General features: G+C 46.9%; 1 protein-coding gene and 1 non-coding gene across 3 annotated transcripts in view; one reads left to right on the forward strand and one right to left on the reverse strand.

Moving 5' to 3' along the window:
* The window catches only part of CSMD1 (CUB and Sushi multiple domains 1), a 2,022,422-nt gene that overhangs the window by 524,213 nt on the left and 1,481,197 nt on the right, over window positions 1-17,012 (reverse strand). The window lies entirely within an intron of this gene.
* On the forward strand, window positions 7,802-7,907 carry LOC122479225. Its single transcript, XR_006296291.1, has one exon. It is a non-coding gene; the product is annotated as a U6 spliceosomal RNA (small nuclear RNA).

The following is a 17,012-nucleotide window of genomic DNA, read 5'->3' on the forward strand; positions in this document are numbered from 1 at the left end:
TGGAACCCAGACTCCCCTGGCTGTGAAGCCCAAGACAGTAAGTATTCTGCACGTCCCCTCGTGAGAACAATCGTGCAGGTTTTGCTCCAAATCTAAGAGCCTTGGGTAGAAGGGAAGCTTGGTTTTGGCACTCCGTCTCTGCGACCAGTAACGACCCTGATCCCGCCAACAAGCATGAGAATCCGTGGCGGTCTGCTGTGTGCAACAGCCAGGGTGCCAAGTGCAGGGGCTTTAGAAACGCCAGCACAGATCTGGGTCCCAACCGCTTCCTTATGGTATGTTTGAGATCCTGACAGAGTTACCGAGTCTCTCTACATCCCACTTCTGCTCTGTGTAAAAGGGTACTGCTGGGGTTCATACCTGTTAGGGCTCCCGCGAGGACTCACAGAGGTTACACACATCCACACGGGACGTCCGGCATATGGGAAGCCTTTGGTGGATGTCCCATACAACTATGGCCGTTACTGCTGCGCCCAGCTCTGGCCTGGAGGGCCCGAGACCCCCAGCAGACGCACAGAGAGGACAGCAGCGCGTTTCCCACGTGGGGAAGCAGCACGACGAACTCCAAGCGAGGTGAGTTCACCAGCTTGTGCACTTACTCTATTCTTTACGTTGTATTTGTAAATCGAGTCAGGCACGGCTTCCGGCCTTACTCCGTGTAAACACGTCAGGGGGTTTGGGATCCCATCACTCAGGAGTCTGCGAAGTGTGACCCAAAGGCTGGGCACGGGGACAGAACACAAGGCCACCTGTGTGCTGTGAGACACTGAGCAGAAGTCTCCGTTTTGATGGACTGGGGCTACGTTACTTCCTCTACGGGAGAGGTAGCCACATGAGGGATGGGTTTGGCTCGTAGCAGAGACTCAATAAATGGTGGTGATGATCTTCATGCGCCTAGTACGGATGAGAGCTGCAACGTGGAAGTGTGAACTGTCACTACCATCTAGTGGCAGTGGTCAGAAATGTAGTCACTGAGGAACGCGAGAAAAAAAAAAAGTTCACCCTCAGAGCGTGTTCTCTTCCAGACCCTCCTGCGAGACCAGCCCTGACGCCCCAAGATGCCCGGTACCTCACAGATGAGCTGCCCTCTTCAGCAGCTGCTTCTAGCTAAGTGCCATCCACGGGGGAGCTGGGAACAGGCATCCAAACACTGTCTCCTGTAGTTTGGATGAGAAATCCGAGAAAATGAAATCTGACCTGGCAGGAGTCCGGATTTACTGAGAGCCCTCACCCGCAGCACTGTGGAACAGCGAATTGAATCCTTTCTTTCTTATATGGCTTATATCCCTGTGACGCCCCTGTGATATGTTATTGTTCAGGGTGCTTGTTTTAAACAAGCTAAGGTATCAGGCAACGAGACCACATACTACACCCGCTGCATTCCAGAAACTGGCCAGGCACAGGACGTCAGCTCACTGCAAGGTGGCAAAAGATACTTAAAATGAGTCCCTCAGGAATTTAAGACAACGGTTCATAAACGTGTGCACAAACTCCTATATATCAACCTTTTTTTTTTCAAAGAACTAATATTTACGGGTCAATTTGGATGGCTGCGCTCTTACGATGAAATCATGGGCGCTGCATTTCCTTTCATGACATTTTCGGAGCATCTTTTATTTCACGCAGATTCCAGGCTGATTTACAACACGCTATGTGTGCCGGAAGCAGGTATCACCTCACACATTATCAAGAATCAAAACACTTGTAACTACTCGGTGGGAGCTGGAAATTCTAGGGCAAGAAATCAGGAACACTTAAACAACCGAAGACATCCCGTCCATTAGCACTTGGCACACACTCGGTTAGATATTATAGATTCAATAAACACTTTTTAATTAATTCAACATCCCTGTCTCCCATATTTCAACAGCGATGTTCCTTTTATTTTTCTTGAATATAGAATAATGAGCATTTCTTCCATTAAAGCTGTTTATTTAGGAAGGGTAATGATGTAGTCTGACATTTATCATATTCTCGTTACAGAAAAGTTCATGAGACTCTGTGATTAGCGATTTTTATGCTTACGATGCAAAACCGGTGGCCATATGGCTCAGTGCTACCTGCGTGGTTAAAAGAGCAGAATGTTTCGGTTTCTGGAACAAGACTTGAAAATGAGGATTGCATGTGAAAGCCCAGATTTACAACAGCCCTTGGAAAATCAGGAGATGGGCTGGGCAGAGCCGATGCACCATTCACACATGGCAACCGCCAACCGGAACCGAACGTGACAGCTCAGCTGGGGGGCACAGGCACTCACTCTGCCTCTGTCTCCATCACCCAGCAAAGGGACCCAGCTCCACTAGTGTGGTCAGCCCGGCCTCATCCCCTCTAGCTACCCATCAAAGCCTGCAGTCCTGTACTGCTCTCCCATCACACCAGCCACTTCCTCAACGGCCCTGCAAGCCCTCCGTCCACGCTGTCCACGGAGCCACCACGCCACCCCACCTGCACGGGGACCCGCTTGTCGCCCCCGGAATGCCACGATGGCTTCCACTCCTGCCTCGCCCACAAATGGTTCTGCACACAGCAGGCACGAAACCTTCTTCAGCTTCCAAACCAATCAAAGTACACACCTTCCAGAAGCTTCTCTCCTTGCAATGAGGATGGAAGTCCAAACACATTCATAGAGCCTGAGAGGCAGTTATCCCTTCCGCCCTGAGTGAGCGGCTTCTCAGACAAATCCTTCTCCCACCAGTCACCCCAAACCCATAGATAACCATGTTTCTCTCCCCACAACGTGCCCACCTCCTCAGGTTCAAGGCTTTGGCACTTGCTGAGGGCTCCGCCTGCAGGGATCCCCCCCAGGCCACCTCTGGTCCATCACTAGTCCTTCCTCGCCCCAGGCCACCTCTGGTCCATCACTAGTCCTTCCTCCCCCCAGGCCACCTCTGGTCCATCACTAGTCCTTTTTCCCCCCAGGCCACCTCTGGTCCATCACTAGTCCTTTATCCCCCCAGGCCACCTCTGGTCCATCACTAGTCCTTCCTCGCCCCAGGCCACCTCTGGTCCATCACTAGTCCTTTTTCCCCCCAGGCCACCTCTGGTCCATCACTAGTCCTTTTTCCCCCCAGGCCACCTCTGGTCTATCACTAGTCCTTCCTCCCCCCAGGCCACCTCTGGTCCATCACTAGTCCTTCCTCCCCCCAGGCCACCTCTGCTCCATCACTAGTCCTTCCTCGCTCCAGGCCAACTCTGGTCCATCACTAGTCCTTCCTCCCCCCAGGCCACCTCTGCTCCATCACTAGTCCTTCCTCGCTCCAGGCCACCTCTGCTCCATCACTAGTCCTTTTTCCCCCCAGGCCACCTCTGGTCCATCACTAGTCCTTCCTCCCCCCAGGCCACCTCTGCTCCATCACTAGTCCTTCCTCGCTCCAGGCCAACTCTGGTCCATCACTAGTCCTTTTTCCCCCCAGGCCACCTCTGGTCCATCACTAGTCCTTCCTCCCCCCAGGCCACCTCTGCTCCATCACTAGTCCTTCCTCGCTCCAGGCCAACTCTGGTCCATCACTAGTCCTTCCTCCCCCCAGGCCACCTCTGGTCCATCACTAGTCCTTCCTCCCCCCAGGCCACCTCTGCTCCATCACTAGTCCTTCCTCGCTCCAGGCCAACTCTGGTCCATCACTAGTCCTTCCTCCCCCCAGGCCACCTCTGCTCCATCACTAGTCCTTCCTCGCTCCAGGCCACCTCTGCTCCATCACTAGTCCTTTTTCCCCCCAGGCCACCTCTGGTCCATCACTAGTCCTTCCTCCCCCCAGGCCACCTCTGCTCCATCACTAGTCCTTCCTCGCTCCAGGCCAACTCTGGTCCATCACTAGTCCTTTTTCCCCCCAGGCCACCTCTGGTCCATCACTAGTCCTTCCTCCCCCCAGGCCACCTCTGCTCCATCACTAGTCCTTCCTCGCTCCAGGCCAACTCTGGTCCATCACTAGTCCTTTTTCCCCCCAGGCCACCTCTGGTCCATCACTAGTCCTTTTTCCCCCCAGGCCACCTCTGGTCCATCACTAGTCCTTTTTCCCCCCAGGCCACCTCTGGTCCATCACTAGTCCTTTTTCCCCCCAGGCCACCTCTGGTCCATCACTAGTCCTTTTTCCCCCCAGGCCACCTCTGGTCCATCACTAGTCCTTCCTCCCCCCAGGCCACCTCTGGTCCATCACTAGTCCTTTTTCCCCCCAGGCCACCTCTGGTCCATCACTAGTCCTTCCTCCCTCTCCCAGAAGACCACCAGGGCTACCACGGATGAAAGGGCACGGCTTCTTCCCTGCAGGCCTCGCTCCACCCGTCCCGGGTTTCATCATATGTTATTTGTGTTCAGGCTTATGTCTTCATCCACTGGATTAGAAGCTTTGGTGACAGCGGCTATTTGTGTGTGTGTGCAGATCTCTATTTCCAGGGCCTGAATTGGTGCAGAGCAGACAGGAAGGTGACGCACGGACACCTGCAGAGACGCTCGCTTTGTGCCTGGCAGTGAAAGTGAGGCTGTCGGGTGATGCAACGCACCCAAGCAGCTCGCCCTCGCCCCAAACCTTCAAAACTGCTCCCGTCACTACCTCACTGTTGGGCTGTCCCGTCACACGCCTGTGGAACCAAGTGTGGGGCTGTGACATAAAATTAAAGATACAGAACACCCAAAGCTAAGAGTCTCTGGCCGCCTCTTTATTACAAAGGGAAAAGGAGAAAACACCTGTGGAAAACGACAGAAAACTGAAGTGTGCCGAGCCACCTTGAGATTCCGGTGGATAATGTTCCTGAACCAGACAGAGTTAGAAAACGATCTCCTTTAAATCAGCCGCAATCACATCAGGCACAGATGGGAAGTCTTCTGTTCCATGTACCTCGTTTCCAGATTGAGAAACAATCTTTTAAATCCTTCTTACGTACACATCTGAAACAAACCACGCAGGGCCGCGCTGTGGTGAGCACGGTGTGCTCTTCGAAGTGGACGTTTCTCTGGTGTGAGTTGTTCGTAAGCTTGTCTGCCACAGAGTTTTCACGCATGGAAATTAAGCGGGTGGTGTTACACACAATGACAGCTTAGTCTTGGATAAAAACGCCTTCCCCCCATGCCTCCGGCTTATTAAACTCTGAATTTTAACCAACGCCTCCTGATTTACTTTACGCACAAAGCAAACTTCTCATCTGGCAACGCAGCAGAGGGAGTTAATTAAATTCAGTGCTAACAGTTTCTGTTACAAATACCCAGAGCTTTTGCACCACATCTGTGCGGCCACTGAATGTCCTTAAAAACAAAAGGCTTTATTTTTAGATACAGCTTAACACCATTTTTAAAGTTGAAATTTCTTCCTAATCGTGTACTTTGGCATTTGTGAACACATTATATTTATCTTACTTTGCCCCACATCCTTTTAAGAAAATTAACCAGAGGGGCGCCTGCGGGGGTCAGTTAGCTTAAGCATCTGATTCTCTGATTTCGGCTCAGGTCACGATCTCATGGTTCATGGGTTCAAGGCCCACAATGGGCTCCTCGCTGACAGCACGGAGCTTGCATGGGATTCTCTGGCTCCTCCCTCTTTGCCCCTCCCCCTGCTCATACTCTTGTGCTCTCTCTCTCTCTCTCTCTCAAAATAAATAAGTATTTTTAAAAATACAAAGAAAATCAACCAGACTCTTTTGTTTCCTATGGAAATTCCTTTAGAGTTACGTTATGATGAAACACTTGAACCCTAAGGGTTCTGACCTTAACATCCATACTTAGTATCTATTAATCAACTAATATTTGTCAGGTGCTGTCCTAAGTTCTTCAGCATTATGTTTTCTTCTTTCTTCAGCTTTATTGAGATATAACTGGCGCACAAAACCCACACATAATTAATGCATGCAATTTAATGAGCTTAGTCACATGCATACACTCATGCCACCATCACTACAAGGAAGGTAGTAAACATTTTCTTCACCTCCAAAAGGATCCTTGTGCCCCCTCTTTTTTGTAGGAAAAACAGTTAACAGGAGATCTATCCTCTCAATAAATTTTTATTTTTATTTATTTTTTTAATTTTTTTTTCAACGTTTATTTATTTTTTGGGGGGGACAGAGAGAGACAGAGCATGAACGGGGGAGGGGCAGAGAGAGAGGGAGACACAGAATCGGAAACAGGCTCCAGGCTCTGAGCCATCAGCCCAGAGCCCGACGCGGGGCTCAAACTCCCGGACCGCGAGATCGTGACCTGGCTGAAGTCGGACGCTTAACCGACTGCGCCACCCAGGCGCCCCTCAATAAATTTTTAATTGCCCAACATCTTATTGTTAACTCTAGGAACGATGTTGTACAGCAGATCTCTGAAACACACTCGTCTTGGAGAGCTGTGATTTTACGCCCATTAAACAAGAACCGTCCACGCGGTCCTCCCCCAGCCCGTGATAATCACCACCCTAATGTCTACTTCTAAACCTTCAGCTATTTTAGATGCCTCATGGAAGTGGGGCCGTGCGTTATTCTCAGTAGCCAAGATATGGAAGCAACCCGAAGGTACACGGACAGATGAATGAGAAAAGAAAAGAGTCTATCCATGCAATGAAATATTATTCAGCCTTAAAACAGAAGCAAATCCTGCCATTGGCGACAGCGTGGATGGGCCTGGAAGACATTATGTAAAATACATCATTCGCTCGAGCCCCTCGGCATTATTTTCCCCCCACAGCTCTGAAGGTAAGAATTCCATTATGTCGTCATTCCACAATACTTCTGATCATTTGCCATTTTCCAAGTAAAGTTCTAGGATTGCCTATACAGTGGTGAATGGAACAGATGTGGCCTCTGCCCTTACTTGCCCTCTAGGGCGGTGTCAGAGGCAACAGACGCATCATTGACTATTTGCGTGTCCCACGGGGGCAGTACCAGGGAGAAGCAGCGAGCAGGGAGACGGATGTGGAAGGCAGGGAGGGGTTTGCTCCCAGGCCGCACAGAGATCTATAGCACGTGGCAGATCAGTCTGCACATATCCGAGAGGAGATCGTGTCGGACAGACAAGACGGAAGCCCTGAGACACAGAGTGCTCGATGCGTTTGAGAAACCACGAGGACGACGATGAGCTGGGGCAGTGTGGGGCTGGAGCAGGACACGGGACCGAGGGGCCATGGGGGGAGGCTTGTGGGGAGCCTTGAAGAACATCATTAGGACTTCTGATTTTCTACGGAGACAGGCGACAGGTTGCCGGAGAGTTCTGAGCGTAGGAGTGATACACAGCAACTTTCAAAAGAATCGCTTTGGTTACCGTGTTGAGGGGCAAAAGCAGAAATAAGGGGATCAGTCAGGAGAGAGTTGCGATAATCTAGGTGAGACGCGATGGCTGCCGAGACCTCTGTGTGATTCACGGAAGTGGGGGAGGGCTGGATACCGGCTCTGGGGCGTAGAGTATTTGTAGGTGTTTGCGGAGAGAGGCGGGGTATGAGAGGTGGAATTGGAAATCACTATGGAGTTTATTTTGTAACCTACGTAACTGACAGAGAGAAACGGACATTGTCCGAGAAGAGGATGGTAGGAACAGGTTTTGGAGAGAAAATCTAGGTCTGTTCTGGACGAGCTATGCTTGAAATGCCTATTGGACATGTAAATGCAGGAGCTGAGTAGACAACCGGATGCATGTAGAGTTCAGAGTAGGGAATCTGTCTAGAGAAATCTTTGGAAGAGGGCAACCTATACACTACAGTATTTCAAGCTACAGGATGGAGCGAGTGTCAACAGGAAAAAGAGCCGAGCCCACGATGTGCCATATTCAAGGGGGAGGGGCACTGAGTGGCATCAGCAAAGGCACTGAAGGGGCACATACAGTTTCACATCAACCTTTGTGTTTGGCTAGCAGCACACATACTAAAACTGGAACAATAAAGACAAGACTAGCATGGCTCTTGAGCAAGAATGACACACACATTGATGAAATGTTCCATGTTTTCTGCATGAACAAAACAAGAAGCTTGATGAGAAACCAGAAGAAAGCAGCAATCATCAAAACAAAACAGGGTCTCCTGGGTGGCTCAGTCAATTAAGCGCCTCACTTCAGCTCGGATCATGATCTCAATGTTCTTGGATTCAAGCCCCGCATTGGGCTCTGTGCTGACAGCTCAGAGCCTGGAGCCTGCTTCGGATTCTGTCTCCCTCTCTCTCTGCCCCTCCTCTGCTCACACCCTGTCTCTCTCTCCAAAATAAATAAACATTAAAAAATTTTTAAAAAACACACAAAAACTAGAGTTGAAATGAACAATAATTGAACTAAAGAATTCACAAGTTTCAGAAGTAGAGTTGACAACATATGGAAGAAACTACTGGCAATTTGGAGGATAAGACATTGGAAATTGCCCAATCAGAGGGAGAAAAGAGGGGCACCTGAGTGGCTCAGCTGGTTAGCATCTGACTCTTAATTACAGCTCAGGTCATGATCTCATGGTTTGTAAGTTCTAGCCCTGCGTCAGGCTCTGTGCTGACAGCACGGACCTGCTTGGGATTTTCTCGCTGTCCCTCCCCTGCTCTCTCTCTCTCAAAATAAATCAATTAACATGAAAAAAAAAGAGGACACAGAAATTTAAAAAGAATGAGAAAGAGTGAGGAAAGCCTATGGGAATTATGGGACACAGTAAAAAGGAGGAATATTTACATGGAAATTCCAGGAGAAAAGAAAGAGAATGAGCCATCAAGTATATTTAGAACAATAATGGCCCAAAGCTTCCTGAACCAGAGGAGACAAATGAACATCCAGATCCCCTAGACTCAAAGGACCCCAAACAGGTTGATCGTGCGTTGGGCTGCCCCGAGACACATTTTGACTCCATTGTCAAAAGTCAGCAAGACAAAGGAGGGGAGTTCCGTCTAAGGAAACCCCCACGAGAACAAACTCAGCCCAAATTAACACAGAAAGGAAACGATAAAGATTAGCGCAGAAATAAATGAAATAGAGAACAGGAAAAGAGTAGAAAAGGCTAACCAAACTAAGAGTTGGTTCTTTGAAGAGATAAACTAAATTGACAAACCCTTAGCTAGACTGACCAAGGGAAAAAAAGGAAAAGAACTGAAATGAACAAAATTATAAATGATAGAGGAGAAATTACACCTGATACCATAATAGATACAAAGGATCATAAAAGTCTACTATGGACAATTATGCATTAGCAAACTGGGCAACCTAGAAGAAACAGAAAAATTCTTAGAATCCTACAGTTTATAAGACTGAATCAGGAAGAAATGGAAAATCGTTATTAACAGACTGCTATTAATAAGGAGACTGAATCAGTAAGCCAAAATCTCCCAACAAAGAAAAGACCAGGACCATATGGCTTCACTGGAGAATTTTACCAAACATCTAAAGAAGAATTAACATTAATCTTTCTCAAAATCTTCCAAAAAAAAAAAAAAACACAAACAAACAAACAAGGAGAGAAGACTCTTAAACTCGTTATTTGAGGCCAGCATTATCCTGATACCAAAACCAGAAAAGTACCCTACTAGAAAGGAAAACTAGAGGTCTTATACATTTGGATCAATTTGTTTTCCTCATTTGATAATTTTGTTTTCTAAAGATAATATAGATATTGTCAGATTTTAGTGGTTTTTGATTCAGTATGTGACTATAAACTGGCCCCTAGGAAGCTGGAATTAATTGTTTCCTCCACTGGGGCTGGGTCTCTGGACTCGTCCTCACAGGCATCGGACTTCACACATGACTTCCTGGTGCACGCCAGAACCATACAGTATTCCCTTCCGGGCTTCCTGTAACGTGCCCTTGCTTCTCTTGGAAAACATATCCCCTCGCTCAAATCAGAAAAGCCCCAAGAAGCTTCAGCTCCAGTAAGCACGTCAATACTTCCCCCAAACTCCCACATTTATGCCATTGATTTCTTGATGAGGAACCCAGTAGATTCAGAAACACAAGACCAGTGGAATTCTGGACTCGGCGGCTAGAAAGTCCAATTCCAGGCAAGGGCACAGGAGCTCTGTTTCGTGGCTGCTAACGTGGTAGCCCTGTGCCCAAGGAAGATGGGCAGGGGAGGCCAGGAGAAACCTAGTGCTCGTCCTGCCGCATACTCTTCAGAGTATCTCCTTCTCATCTTTCCCCACACTCACTCACAGAACCGTCTAAAGAAAGTCCTAACTCCCACTGCAGTATCCTAGTAGCATCACCCCCGGAATAACTCTCAAATCCATACCTCCTCTGACTCTCACTTAACTCATCTGAACGACCAGTATCTCCTGCCTGGAACCATTCAATGCCTGAGTTTCCTTAACTGGCAATCACAGGAGGCGGTTTTGCGTGAGACTGGTGTTTTCAACTTGACCCGCTACACGGTGCCGGTGCTCAGGGTGATGGACACTGACTGAGGGATCCGCTGGTGGAAGTTTCCCCAAACTAGGGCAGAGAGTGTCCTCATGGGGTGAATGCACTGCTGATTCCTGACATGAGGCTGGGAGCCGGCCGATGAATGCAGAGCCATATTGATGGTGTTCCCTTTCCTCTGAATTATCTCCCCAAACTTCCCTTAGCGTGTCGCTGAATGTCTCATAAAGGAAAGAAGCTTCACTGTGCGATAAAATATTGAGACAAGAATTTCATTGTAAAGGAGGGGTTTTTATCCACCACCACCCAACTGGACCCATCACACACTGATGTTACTGTATATATTGTCAAGTGAGGACTGTGGGGATTGACAGGTGGAAGAAGTTTCTATATTTTCACTATCCGCTCATTTAATTATGTGCGCCCCCCTGTTGTTTCATATTTTATTGCCACTTCTGTCATGTGCACGTATCTGATGGACCAAAGTGGCAATTTCTAAAGATGACGTATGAAGTAGAAGAGGAGTATCCTAGGTCTACTGACAATTCTGATAAGGTTAGTGATACAGAATTAGAACCTTTTGAATCGTTTCACTGAGCTAATGCTACATGAAACACAAAGGAACTCTGCCTTGACAACGAAAGCCGTTTGTCGTGGGTTTTACGTGGGGAATGTAAGTTGTCCCATTCACTGTGCATCGCTACTGGAAAACACCTTACAAACGCAGTACTGACTTCAGCAAAATTGAGGATGCTTAACTTCAAATCAAAGCCACTCAATGGGTAATTGCGCTGATTATTTTAAAGGCTACTGGAATCTCAAATAGAGTAAAGCTTTCGCTGAGGAACAAAAAGTCACACTGGTGGAGAGGCTCAGGAAGTAAGTCATTTAGCAGCAGAATTTATTGACCAGAAAAGGCAAAGTCAAACCGTTGGTGAAACCTTAGTAATGCGGCATGAAAAACTACAGTGACTATATAGTGAGAATTCTAAAATAGGATACAAGGAGCCAAAAAACTTTCTACTCTGCACTGCTCCAAAAGTCAACAGGTTGATAACATGTCCCTGATACCGAGGAAGATCTCTACAAAACAGCTCCTCTATCAAGGCAATAGTCAAAAGATCCACTGACAAAACTCGTGGTGAAATTTAAGAATTTTTTTTTCTGCTTTAAATAAGCAAAGACCAAGATGCATTTAATGATTTTCTCTCTTGTCCGGAAACAAGAGATCTTGGAGAAACTCGTGTCAGTATCTGTACAGACCATTCCCATCGATTGTTGACCTCATGGAAGGTTCTGCCTCTACTGCTGAAAGAAACAAACAAAAACAAACAAAAAAACCCTGATGTCCTCACCACACATTGTTTGCTTTGCAGTGGGGTACCTCCTGAAGAGCTTCTGAGCAATGCTGTAAGAAATACTTAACCGGGTAAGATAAAGACAAGTTTCAGAATGTTTCAAGACTGGACACTGAGACAAAGAATGTTACTGACAATGAAAAAGCGGAAGAAATGAGCGTTAGCAGTCCTTTCTCATCAAGTGAACCCGCTGAAGTGGCTTCCTTAGCCCCGTGGAGAAAATGATTTGGCTTGATACAATCATACAACTGAATTTAAATGGAAATCGGAACATTGGAGAAACCATGCTGCAAAAGAAAATCCTAAAACGTTTCCAGTGATGATTGGGTCTAGAACAGGGAAGGGCATCATATACCGCCTGTCGTTTTCAAACCTTCTGGAAAAACCACAGAATGGGACCAACTAGTATTTCCCCTCTCTTCACAGAGGTGGAGAGCTGGGTGAGGAACTCTCTCTCCAAATCTTCTGTTCAGCTGGAGAGCTGGACTTTGAGGGAAGAACAGGAATGTGAACTATGGTCTGGTGTCATCACCCCTGCCCCAGCCCCTGGAGTCTGAGGAAGAGGAACATTCTGCCATATCTAAGAAAATGGGAACCCCTTAGCCGCAAGGTGAATTTCTTACATGTGTGAGCAAGCGTCTTGTTTTCAAGCATCAGGAATGAAGACAGAAAGTCACCATTCAGTAAAAAAAAAAAAAAAATGAAAGTCTCGTGTGCTTAGGTCAGATTTACACTGAGAAGCAAAAAATGGTGAAGCAAAAAAGCAATTTTCACATAGAGATACACTTGGTTTATGTTTGTAGTTATAAAAACCCCACTTCTTGTATGTACACAGATTTATAAGAGGGCAAGAGATCAACACTTGTGTGCGCTATTTTTCTATCGTTGTGCCTGTATTTGTGCCTGGCCACATCATGCAACAAGAAAATACGTTCCAATCCTGTGTAAAACTGTAGGTTCTATTTCTATTCTTATTCATTTACTATTTACATAGTAACTTTACTACTTCACACTAATAAGCTTGAGTTTGAGAAAAATGTAATTTGACTTACATATATTTGCTACCTGTAAGTCAAAGCCACCGAGCCTACCTTCATGAAAGAAATAAATTGTTTTGTCGTAAACCAATTATTTAACAGAAATGTATGATGTTTTTCTTGTACGTGTTTAACATTTATGATAGTAAGAAAAGAAAAAAAAGTGGGGCTCCTGGGTGGCTCAGTTGGTTAATTGTCCAACCTCAGCTCGGGTCATGATTTCACAGCTTGTGGGTTCAAATCCTGCATTGGGCTGTGTGCTGACAGCTTGGAGCCTGGAGCATGGTTCAGATTCTATGTCTCCCCCTCTCTCTGCGCCCCTCTCCCCACCATCTCGTGCTCTGTCTATGTCTCTCAAATATAAATACAAAATGTTAAAAAACTTTTTCTTAAAATTTTTTTAATGTTTTAGTTATTTTTGAGACAGAGAGAGACAGAGCATGAGCAGGGGAGGGGCAGAGAGAGGGGGAGACACAGAATTGGAAGCAGGCTCCAGGCTCCGAGCTGTCAGCACAGAGCCCGACGCGGGGCTCGAACTCACGGACCGCGAGATCATGACCTGAGCCGAAGTCGGCCGCTTAACCGACTGAGCAACACAGGTGCCCCTTAAAGGCTCCCGTTCTTAGATTTTACTATAATTTCCCTTATTTTTGATTGGGAAGAGTTCTAGGTAAAAGGCCAGGTAAAGGACGAAAAGGAAAAAGGAATAAAGGCCTCCGGTGTAGGAACAAGGGGCCACAGTATGGCCATCCCTCCAGCTGCCCAATTCCTAAGCCTTGGAGCTGTGTATTAACCTTCTGGATCTTTTCTTCCCATACTCAATCATCAGCAAGTCTTCCGAAGCCTCTTCCTCAGGAATGTATCCAAAATCTGAGCGCCTGCCACTTCTGCCCTCACCCACTTATTCCAACCCCACTGGCCTTTCTGGTGCTTCTCATTTCGTGCAACTCACTCCTACCACAGGACATTGGCACTGCCTACACTGACCTCCCCTCCCCCATCCTCACATCTTCCAAGGCTCAGCTCCGGCGACAGCCCTGCACACAGTCTCCGGCACACATCACACCCACACTCCATGACCTTGACCTCATCAACCTCTATCCCTTTGTTAAATTTTACCCGTTCACTGACTTGTTTGCTTTTCGTGGCACCTATCGGCACCTGGTCTGGGCACCACTGTGTTCCCAGGCCCTAGACAGATGACACGCAGACACTCCACGGACGTCGTAACTACGTGATGAGCAGACACACAAAGAGGGCACACGCGGCTCGTGTGTACGTGGTGGAGACGTCTGCTTCCTTGGTTGGAAATGGAGAACGGCGTCGCACCACCGGCCCTCTCAGCACATCCCCGCTCACATCTCAACGGGAACACAGTAACACCTGTTCTCAGGATGCGCCAGCCACCTGTCAGGACGAGCCTGTACCTACCGTAAGCACCGGTCTCCCTCCGCCTCCAGAGCTGAGGCAGCGCTGGATAGTGGTGAAAGAGGTACACTTTACCTCTTCGTGGCTCCGTTTTCTTACCTTTAAGGCAAAAACTCTAGTAACAGAGCCTGTGACATGGAGTGTTTAAGGATTCAGCACAACAGTGGACGAAATGCCTTTCCGTTTCTAAAATCGGTTGATCTCTCCAGCAAAATCAGCTAATATCTTCTGGCACTTTCTTTTCTGTGCTGTAGCATCTCCCACCCACTCCCATCTTTAAGGTATCTGGAAATTCCAACAAGTGAATACACTTTTTATGCCAAAATACATTTTAAAATTCATGAGCCTGAAAATTCATTGGCTTTAAGCCTTTGGGTAGACACAGTGGGTAAGTGATCCAGGAGGCAGTGGATGAAACAAACTTATCTGTCTTCTGGGAACCTCGGAGAACAAAATAGATTTTACTGGATATGTGACTTCCATCACAACCAGGCTTGCTTAGCACCCTTTACTTCCCTACTCATGACTTCAGAATTGGTAAATTCCTTTCCAGATGTTTAACAGACAGGGAGAGAGTGCACAAGTGGGAGAGAGAGGCAGTGGGAGGGAGAGAGAGAATCTCAAGCAGGGAGAATATGCACTCCGTGCAGAGCCCTACGTGGGGCCTGATCCCATGACCCGGGGATCGTGACCTGATTCAAAATCAAGAGTTGGATGCTCAACCCGACTTAGCCACCCAGGCATCCCATCTTTTCAGATTTTTTTAAATAGAGATATAAAAAGGTATTTTTTTTTAAATAATGGTCTTTGCTATTCATAGCTGAGGTCTGATACTCAACCACAGTGTGCTTTGTTATTCTGTGCCATACAGACGTGACTGATGGCAAGAATTATTCACTGCAGGGCATCCCATCCCCTCTGGGCTCAAGCCTGGGGCCAGCCTGGATCTGATGCTCTCTGTGGTTGTAAGCATCATGTCCACTGTGACACAGGCACCTCAGGACATCCCGCTTTCCAAATTCCAGACGTGGTTTTACACACTGGAAAGTGAGGCCAGTCATTGTTGGACCCGAGGACAGATTTCCCCAATCCTGCAGGGGCACTGACGCCCCAGGTCTAGAATGGGAAAGATGCTCCATGACAGAGCCTTGACTACAAGGAAGGGGATTTTGTGGACTCATGTTCTGAAGTACTGGACGGAATGAGGAGGCCATTACAGCAATCGTGCAAAAGCAGTTTTACAGTCACAGTGGAATCCTTCCCCCTCTGAGACACAGAGGTGTAGTTCTGTGACAGAGAGCAGGGCTATCCACAGGGAAACAGCACTACTGTTTGGAAGGAAGGACAGAGAATTACTGCAAAGTTGAAAAATGTCTTGATACGAAGCTTGAAAACTGATGGTTTATACCACCTATATGGTGTAAACGTTCTCCTTAAAAATCAGATCAGCACACAGACTTTGAGGTTTCACGTATTTTAAATACAGGAATCTTAAATCTCCATTACACTTTAAATAAGTAGTATATGCCAAATTAAGGGGTTCTCAAAAATGTCTTTTTAGAAAGAGCATTTTTAGGCACTTGTAAAGGTCCTTCTGAACTGTGCTAACCTTCCTTTAGACATCAGAAAATTAAATCGCCCTAAGTAGACTGCAAACATCGTCAGAACTGGGTTAGCCTGAATCAGACAAACGGAAGCGGGCAGACATGCGGATCCTGATGCAGAAGACATTTTCTTAAGTTAAGAGGATTCAAATCTGACGTGCGTTGTACAGGTCTGTTCTGACGCAGGAATGTCTGCACTGACATACTCCACTCACAGAACCCACATGTGCCCGCTGTAGGGTCAGGGGGTCCACGTAAACTGTGTTTTACTCTAGGTCAATTCAATGCGCATAAAAAGTAACTCCACTTTGAACATCGGTATGGAAGAACAGAACTATTTTCATTAATTTTTAAATGTGAGTTTTCTTTGAAATGGATACAATTATGGAAAGTTACTTACTTTAAATCGAAGTGAATGATGCTTATTTCTTGAAATTCATGGAGGCAGAAAATGTATTATGTGTTGAAGACAGCCTAGAAGAGGGTTACTATTCCAGGAGTAGTTTACCCCATATTATAGACACGCCATTTTACTGCCCATCATGTGAGGAGATTTTAAAGTGTGACACTGGAGAACTGAATGTACTTACGTAATAGATATACATGACTCCTAAAACCAATCAGCAAGCCAAGCAACTGACCACCCAGCCAACCAACCAACCAACCAACCAATTAATTATGGAAAGGAAAAAAAAAAAAACCCACTCTGAATGCCTTTCGTCAGATAATGTAAGGTTGGGATAAATACAATAAAATTAATTTATGGATACATGAGAATATACTTAAATAGGGTCTGTACTAACATGACAGTATTTCAGATTTATAGGAGGACCACCATCACAAATTTGCTAAAGTATGAATACACTAGCCACTTCCTTTTCAGGCATTAAAAAAAAATTAATGTTTATTTATTTTGTGAGAGAGAGATAGCAGGAGTTGGGGAGGGGTGGAGAGAAAGGGATAGGGAGAATTCCAAGCAGGCTCCACACTGTTGGCACAGAGTGGGATGTGGGGCTCGAATTCACAAAGTGAGATCACGACCTGAGCCAAAATCAAATCATGGCCCGAGATCAAGACCTGAGTTGAAGAATCAGATGCCCAACTGAGCTGCCCAGATACCCTCAGGGATTTTTTTTTATGTTTATTTATTTATTTTTGAGAGATAGAGACAGGCGGGAGGCAGAGAGAGGGAGAGAGAGAATCCCAAGAAGGCTCCACACTGTTAGCACAGAGCTTGACGCGGGGCTCGAACTCACGATCCCTGAGATCATGACCTGAGGTGATGTCGGACACTTAACCGACTGAG

The sequence above is a fragment of the Prionailurus bengalensis genome, chromosome B1 (assembly GCF_016509475.1).
Source record: "Prionailurus bengalensis isolate Pbe53 chromosome B1, Fcat_Pben_1.1_paternal_pri, whole genome shotgun sequence".
Taxonomy (NCBI): domain Eukaryota; kingdom Metazoa; phylum Chordata; class Mammalia; order Carnivora; family Felidae; genus Prionailurus; species Prionailurus bengalensis.